Genomic DNA, 8,136 nt, shown 5'->3' on the forward strand with positions numbered 1-8,136 from the left:
AGAGAGTTAGAAACATCGATGAGGGAGGAACACCGATCAGCTGCCTCCTGCACACTCAGATAGGAAGGGAGAGGGATAGAGAGCCAGAAACATTGATGAGAGAGAAACATCGATCAGCCGCCTCCTGCACATCTCCTACTGGGGATATGCCCGCAACCAAGGCACATGCCCTTGACCGGAATCGAACCTGGGACCCTTCAGTCCGCAGGCCGACGCTCCATCCATTGAGCCAAACCGGTCCCGGCAACACAAATTTTTTTATTCATTGGATTGATTATTCTAATTCGTGTCTACAAATCTAAAACTGAAAATATCTTGCAGTTACGAAGCAAAGAAGATGCCTACCCTCTCTTCAATAAAATTATGAACCATCAAAGGTTTCAAAACATTCAAATATTGCATTGATGATGTACATGCAAAATAAAGACCCAAAAGAAATGATAAGCTAGAACTTACTAGGGAAGTATTTGATATCTCAAATCAGTATTTACAAGATAAATATGTTCCAGGTTCACATGTGACAGTCGATGAGAAGTTACTTTTAGTTTTTAGAAGCATATTGTTCACTCATTGATTGTGGAGTTGGAGAAAATTTGTTTTGGATATCTTATCTGAAGACAGTGACATTTCCCAAATTTCCTTTGTCATTAGAGTCTGAAGTGCTTGCTATCCATCTTTGCCTTGGTCTTCAGGTTCATCTAATAATTGTGAAATGTCTCCTTTGTCAATTTTCTTTTGTCCTATTATGGGTAGGAAATAAAAAGTTCTGAGTTTTTAACTGTATTCATTGAAAACTAAAAGCATATGAAGAGGATCAGGATATGCCATCCAATTATGTGCCACTTTGACATAAAGATTAGTTTGAACAGAAGGCAGTTGAGACTCAACAGATAGAGTTTTTTTGCCCTCCCATTGTCTGCCTAAAGTAGAGCATACATTTCCTTTTGTGTCATACCCTTTTCCGCATACCAGGAAGGAAAGAGAAACTCTTACCTTCTGAGATGCAGAGTTGATACTGAGATGAGTTTGCATAAACAGACCTAACTAAAATAACCCTTATCTTTCATTATAGTTCATTATTTTTTACATATTTCCTAGTTAGAACTTCCCTATGATTTGTCTCTCAAAGCTCAAATCCTCTTTCCTTTAAAATGGTATATAAGCCCCTGAGCCTAACTGCTTCTTTGAGTTTTACCCCTCTTGAGTGAACTCTGAGGTATGTAAACATTAATAAAAATTATGTGCTTTTTCTGTCTTTTGTTAGTTCAAGTTGAAGATCCCCAGCTACTGCAACCTAAAAGGGTTGAAGTAAAGTTTTTCCTCCCAACACAGACCACAAAGATGATGTCTTCAGTCTTCTATACCTTTCATTTTTTTGAAAGGTGATACAATAAGCAAAACAATTAGCTGAAGAAAAAGATAATGAAGTATAATGTATTAATGATGATTTATTTCATCCTTGGATTATCCTATTATTACTTTAGTTTTATTTTTTAAAAGCATAGTTGTTAATAATTGATGTGCAATGGTGAAATCTAAGATGATGGAATTAACGAAATATTTCAAAGTGTAGGAAAACTGAAATCACTAAGATCCCATAATGTAGCTTAGATTTATAAAAGGATTCTGTAGACTCATAGTACTCAGAAGATAAAATGAGTTTTATTTTATTTAAGAGTAATAAATTTCCCTTTGCTCTTTGAAGATCTCAGGGTAACATTAAAGGTAAAAAAAATGTCAATCTTTACAACTATAACTGCCCAAGAAAGAAAATAAAAAACTAAAAGAAAAGAGAAAAATACCCTAAAGTTGTTCCTATGGACTCTGATAGTATACTGAAGGTGAATGATTAATTTGGACAATGAGATCTAGAGGTCCACCCTTTCCAACACACACAATAAACCTGTCTGCCTCTCCTCCTACTATCATGATAGGTTTGTCAGCCTTTTGTACTACATCTTGAATGAATGCAGGTAGTACTTAGTTATTTTTTGAAGTTCCAAATTTTTTTTAAAATATTTTTTTCCCTTCTTTCCAAACTTTACCTTTAGAGATTTTCCATAGTAAAGAATGTTTGAATGGAACACTGTAGGATCAGGATATATTATTTAGGCCTTTTGGTGAACTGGATTAAACCAAAAATATTCTTTATTTCAATTATATTCATTGTGAACATTCTGTTTTTCTGGTTTAGTACACCATGATAAACAATATGTGATTTTTGGAATGATGTTGATTTTGCTTCTTTGTGTTTTTATTTATTTTTTTTATTTTTCCTTTCTCTGATACTTGGAGGTAAAGTTTTTGTTTTCTTTTTTTTTAAATTAAATCTTTATTGTTCAGATTATTACATTTGTTCCTCTTTTTCCCCCCATAACTCCCCTCTTCCCAGTTCCCACCCCACCCTCTGCCCTCACTCCCCACCCACTGTCCTCATCCATTGGTGCACGATTTTTGTCCAGTCTCTTCCTGCATCCCCCACACCCCTTCCCCCCCCCCCAAGAATAGTCAGTCCATTCCCTTTCTATGTCCCTGATTCTATTATAATTACCAGTTCATTCTGTTCATCAGATTATTTATTCACTTGATTCTTAGATTCACTTGTTGATAGATGCGTATTTGTTGTTCATAATTTGTATCTTTACCTTTTTCTTCTTCTTGCTCTTCTTAAAGGATGCCTTTCAGCATTTCATATAATACTGGTTTGGTGGTAATGAACTCCCTTTAGGTTTTTCTTATCTGTGAAGCTCTTTATCTGATCTTCTATTCTGAATGATAGCTTTGCTGGATAAAGTAATCTTGGTTGTAGGTTCTTGGTATTCATCACTTTGAATATTTCTTGCCCCTCCCTTCTGGCCTGCAAAGTTTCTGTTGAGAATCAGCTGACAGTCATATGGGTATTCCCTTGTAGGTAACTGAGTTTCTTTCTCTTGCTGCTTTTAAGATTCTCTCTTTGTCTTTTGCTCTTGGCATTTTAATTATGATGTGTCTTGGTGTGGTCCTCTTTGGAATCCTTTTGTTTGGGGTTCTCTGCTCTTCCTGGACTTGTAAGTCTATTTCTTTCACCAGGTGGGGGAAGTTTTCTGTCATTATTTCTTCAAATAGGTTTTCAATATCTTGCTCTCTCTCACCTCCTGGCACCCCTATAATTCGGATGTTGGTTTGCTTGAAGTTGTCCCAGAGGCTCCTTATACTGTCTTCATATTTTTGGATTCTTTTTTCATTTTGCTTTTCCGGTTAGGAATTTTTTGCTTCTTCATATTTCAAATCTTTGACTTGATTCTTGGGATTCTCTTGTCTGCTGTTGGATCTCTGTATATTATTCTTTATTTTAGTCAGTGTATGCTTAATTTCTAGTTGGTCTTTTTTCATATCCTCGAGGGTTTCACCTAGTTTATTGGCGGTTTCTAGAAAATTCTTGAAAAACCTTACAACCGTGGTTTTGAACTCTAATATCCAGTAGTTTGCTTTCCTTTATGTCTGTCATTTGTGATCTGTTTCTTTGTCTCTGCATTTTGGCTGCTTCCCTGTGTTGATAGAGTGGCTTTGTGTGCTCGGTGTCCTACAGGGCCCAGTGGCTCAGCCTCCCCAATTACGTGAGGTGGACAGTTTTGGTCTACTCCTTTGTGGGCTTTGTGCACAGTCTTCTTGTAGTTAAGCCTTGATTGTTGTAGATAAAACTGGGAGGAATTGACCTCCAGGCCAATTGGCTTTGAGAATCAGCTGTGTCTACGGTGGGAGCACTTGCTTGGGTGGAGCGGGGTCTCAGGGTATCAACAGGGTGGAGCAAACAGCTATGGCTGATCCTCAGCCCTGTCCTAAGGGGTCTCCAAGTCTCAGTGTCCCGTCTCAGTGTCCTGCAGTTATTGCTGCAAGCACCTCTGAGAGAAAGCCTCCCTCGAGTTCAGACCGATGCCCGAGAGTCCCGTTTCTCCCCAGAGACTCACCGGGAACTGGAGTTCAGAGCAGTTGGGAGCTTGAGACTCCCTCCCGATTGAAAAAGACTCTGGAGTCTTCTGTTGCCAGCCCTTTCCGAGCGCGCGCCTCTGTACTTTACTTCTGCACCTCCTGAGTCTCAGTGTGCTTTTCTCTTTCCTTCTAGTTGTAGAATTTCCACACAGCCAGCCTTCCTGTGGTTCTGGATGATGTCCGTTCAGTCTTTTAGGTGTAATTTGAATTGGTTGTTCGTGGCAGCAATCTCCGGCGTTAACCTATGTCGCCATCTTGGTTTTCTCCAGTAGAACATTTTTCCGTTTTGTCTTTTAGTTGGATTTTTGATTTGAAATTGCAAGGCAGCAATTTCCGGTGTTTACCTATGCTGCCATCTTGGTTTCTCCTATAAATTTTGTTTTTTGAGCAAATATAAAATTTTAGATTTTACCATTCTAGCTTGTTGACATTTTTTGAAAGCCTTGTTTGTTATTTACCATACACTATACTATTTACTCATCTGTAAATTTAATGTGCACACAGTTTGTTCCTTGTCTAAATCATTACAATGAATATTGCTCTTTGTTAAGGCATATAATGTATTGGAATGCCCTTTTTATCCCTAAACTATAATTCAAACTGTATCTTCAATCACCTATCCATTACATCACACACCAAAACTCTGATGAGCAGGATTGGGAATAGGGCAGGGGAAGAAATAAGGATTTATACTTTTAAATGTTTATCGAGAGAATATAACCAAATTTAATACATACATATGTATGGGAACCCCACATACATGAGAGAGTTAGAGACCCCACATGCAGGAGAGGTTGAAAATGCATAGAAAGGGGGATTGAAGTACCTAAGACTTCCTGAGTTAGAGATGAGGTAATAATGCATCTTGGGGGCTTCAACAGGTCGGGTCATTGCATGATGATAAGAAGAAAAGACATTTAGTAAATGGAAGTTTGCCCTGCAAAAGAAGTTATCTCTGATAATCTCTTATGGGCAAGGCCCTTAATTCAAGTTCTTCTAGGTCAGCGGTTCTCAACCTTCCTAATGCTGCGACCCTTTAATACAGTTCCTCATGTTGTGACCCCCAATTTCATTGTTACAAATTGAACATAATTAAAGCATAGTGATTAATCACAAAAACAATATGTAATTATATATGTGTTTTCTGATGGTCTTAGGCCCCCTGTGAAAGGGTCGTTCGACTCCCTAAGGGGTTGCGACCCACAGGTTGAGAACCCCTGTTCTAGGTAGTTAAAGGGAGGGGCATAAGTTTCTCTTGAGCCTGTAGCTAAATTGTCTTTAGCTCAGAACAATCTGGATATTACAGAGACTGATCTTGGGGTACCTCATTCTGAACCCCCACAGTTCTACCCTCTGAATCTTCCCTGAAAGTTGCACATTCCAGAAGTTGGGCTGATAAACTTCTGTCATTAAACCAGTCTCCGTCTTGAGAAAAGTTCAAACAGTTGTTTCTCATTTCAGGAGGCAGTGATGTCAGTGGGCAAGGATTCATACTTTTTACTGCATATACTTTTGTATGATTGAATCATTTTTAATGAACATTTTTACTGGAAAAAAACCACTGAGAAAACATCTTTCTTGTAAGGATTAATGTGTATGTTTCTTCTATGTGGAACATATCCAAATTCCCCAGCTAGATGTGATTTTTTTTTTTAACCTTCTAAAATAGAGATTCTTAGCCTTTTTGGTTCATAGACCCTCATGAGACTATGATGCTCCCTGAAAATGTACAAGTATGCACAAAATTTATTTTGCACATTTCATATTTCTGTGGTTCCCTCAACACCTTGTCAGGAATCTTTGTTATAGCACTGAATAGTTTTATTATTACTCTGTCATGCTCTATTTTGTATGTATTTATCATAATCCTACTAGTTTCTTGAGGTAGGGACTTTTTTCACATTCTATGCAGCATTGAGAATTGTGCCTTATATTAGAAAGTGATTGAGTGTGTTATTTTTAAAGCCTTAATTGTTTATATTTTTTTATTGTTTTTAGAAAATCTGATTGAGCTCACTAATTTGGAGGATTGTTTTGCCTATAGTGGAGGAAAAAAACCCTTTCCTTTATCCTTAGGTTAAGTGCTTAGGACCTGCAAATTAACAGAAGAAAAAGTATACAAATTTTATTTAATGTCAATGTTTTAATTTTTATGTTCATGGAGGTCTTCATAAAAAAAAAATGACACAAAGAAGTAAATGTAGACACTGAGGCTTACATGTACCATTTTAACGAAGGATGATAATTTTGTGGAGAAGTGTCAGGACAAAGGAAAAGGGGTTTGGGTTTGTAAGGAGTAATTTAAAGGAAGGTAAACATTTAAGGGAAACTCATGGAAGATAAGAGCTTTTTAGTGAGATTTGTTTGTGTAGATCCATCTTGGTGCTGACCACGTTTCCAGTGATAATGGCAGTTTTTCTTTCTGGTATGAGAGAGGGGAAGGGGAAAACCTTCACAACAGGAAAATTCTGTCCTTCTTTGATAGGGGAATGGCAGAGATCTCTTTCTGTGTTTTCTGTTTTTTTAATTGCCTTCAGATCAAAACAGTCTTTATGACATATTTTGGGGTGGTCTATTCTGATCCCCTTCGACTTTAAGGAATTCATCTGAATTTCTAATTTCAGAGAATTAAAGTGGTAATTTTTTGAGTACCTACCAGAGAATGAAGTTTTTTCTCTAAATCAGGGTGGCAGACAGGAGAATTGAACCTTTTTCTTGGAAATAGCCAGCCAGGGCAACTTCTTTTAGGACCTAGATTTCTTTTTCTATCCTCGTTCTGATCATATTTGTAGGCTACTTTTTTCCAGACTGAGTCCCAACCCTTCTCCTTTTCTGTTTGCCTGTTAAGATTACTGAATGTATAATCTTTTTAAAAAATGACATTTGAATTTTTTGGTTTATTTAAAAAAAACTTTATTCATATTCTCCCTTATTTAAAAAACAAAACTGTGTATATCCATATTCTTTCTTATTTAAAAAATAAAACAATATATATCCATAGTCTCCCTTTTTTAGGTCTCTGTCCTTTTCTTGGAGTGACTATTTTCAGAATGGAATATTTTTCTTAAAAAAATTAGGTTCTTTTAGAAATTGAATGAGCTTTGATATCATCTAAAGTTTCTATGCCCCTCAGTATTTTGTCTGTAGTATTTTAGCTGCTAGTGATCTGATGTTTCTAATTGTGCATTTTGTGTGGTTGGAATGTGCCCTTTTCAAGAATATGTCTGTGGTGGTTAACAACTGGACTTATTCTAAAAACATACTTAGTTTTCTAACATTAGAGCATTCTTTAAAATAACAAGCATAAAAGGAGATACTGATCTACTTAATGTTTGTAAAGAAAAATTTTAGTAAGTTTATTTATAAAATTTCATATTCAAAGACCAGAACTTTATCAAATTTTAGTTGTGGGTCTCTCAACTATGTATGAGTTTAATGCTTGCGATTTAAGGTTTCTATTTGTGTGGTTTGTCTTATAATGCCAAAGTAGACATCAAAATTCATTGCTTTTCACATCTTGTTACCATTCCTTTCCATAATAAAATCAGTGATAAATATAAATAGCCTTAAAAACTTGATATAAACAAGCTTTTCTGTAAAGTTGTATTTATTGTTGAAAGTATTACAGATGTCTCTCCACTCCCTCCACCATTGACCCTGTCCACCCCACTCCCACGTCCCAGGCCTTCCTCCCATACCATTGTCTGGGCATGGCTATGCATATATGCATATAAATTCAATGATAAACTATCACCTCTCCCCCTTCCCTCTGAAATATGCCAGTCTGTTGCATGCTTCAGTGTCTCTGGACCTATTTTGTTCATCAGTTTGTTTTGTTCATTAGATTCCACATATAATTGAGATCATGTGATACTTGTCTCTCTGACTGGCTTATTTTACTTAGTGTAATACTCTCCAGGTCCCTCCATGCTGTCTCAAAGGGTAAGAGATCCTTCTTCTTCTTTTTTTTTTTTAATAGCTGCATAGTATTCTAGTGTGTAAATGTACCAGTTTTTTAATCCATTCATCTACTTGGGCTGTTTCTCAGTCTTAGCTATTGTAAATAACACTGCTATGAACGCAGAGGTGTATACATTCTTTCTGATTGGTGTTTCTGGCTTCATAGGATCTATTTCTAGAAGTGGGATCACTGGATCAAAAGGCAGT

At 36.7% G+C, this 8,136-nt stretch overlaps 1 long non-coding RNA gene across 1 annotated transcript; it reads left to right on the forward strand.

Annotated features, from left to right (window-relative positions):
- Positions 1–293: 293 nt before the first annotated feature.
- Positions 294–7,850, forward strand: LOC107183311. Its single transcript, XR_001514093.1, has 3 exons — positions 294–1,382; positions 5,968–6,083; positions 7,814–7,850. It is a non-coding gene; the product is annotated as an uncharacterized LOC107183311 (long non-coding RNA).
- The last annotated feature ends 286 nt before the right edge of the window (positions 7,851–8,136 follow it).

Source organism: Myotis davidii, unplaced genomic scaffold (assembly GCF_000327345.1).
Source record: "Myotis davidii unplaced genomic scaffold, ASM32734v1 scaffold441, whole genome shotgun sequence".
Lineage (NCBI taxonomy): Eukaryota > Metazoa > Chordata > Mammalia > Chiroptera > Vespertilionidae > Myotis > Myotis davidii.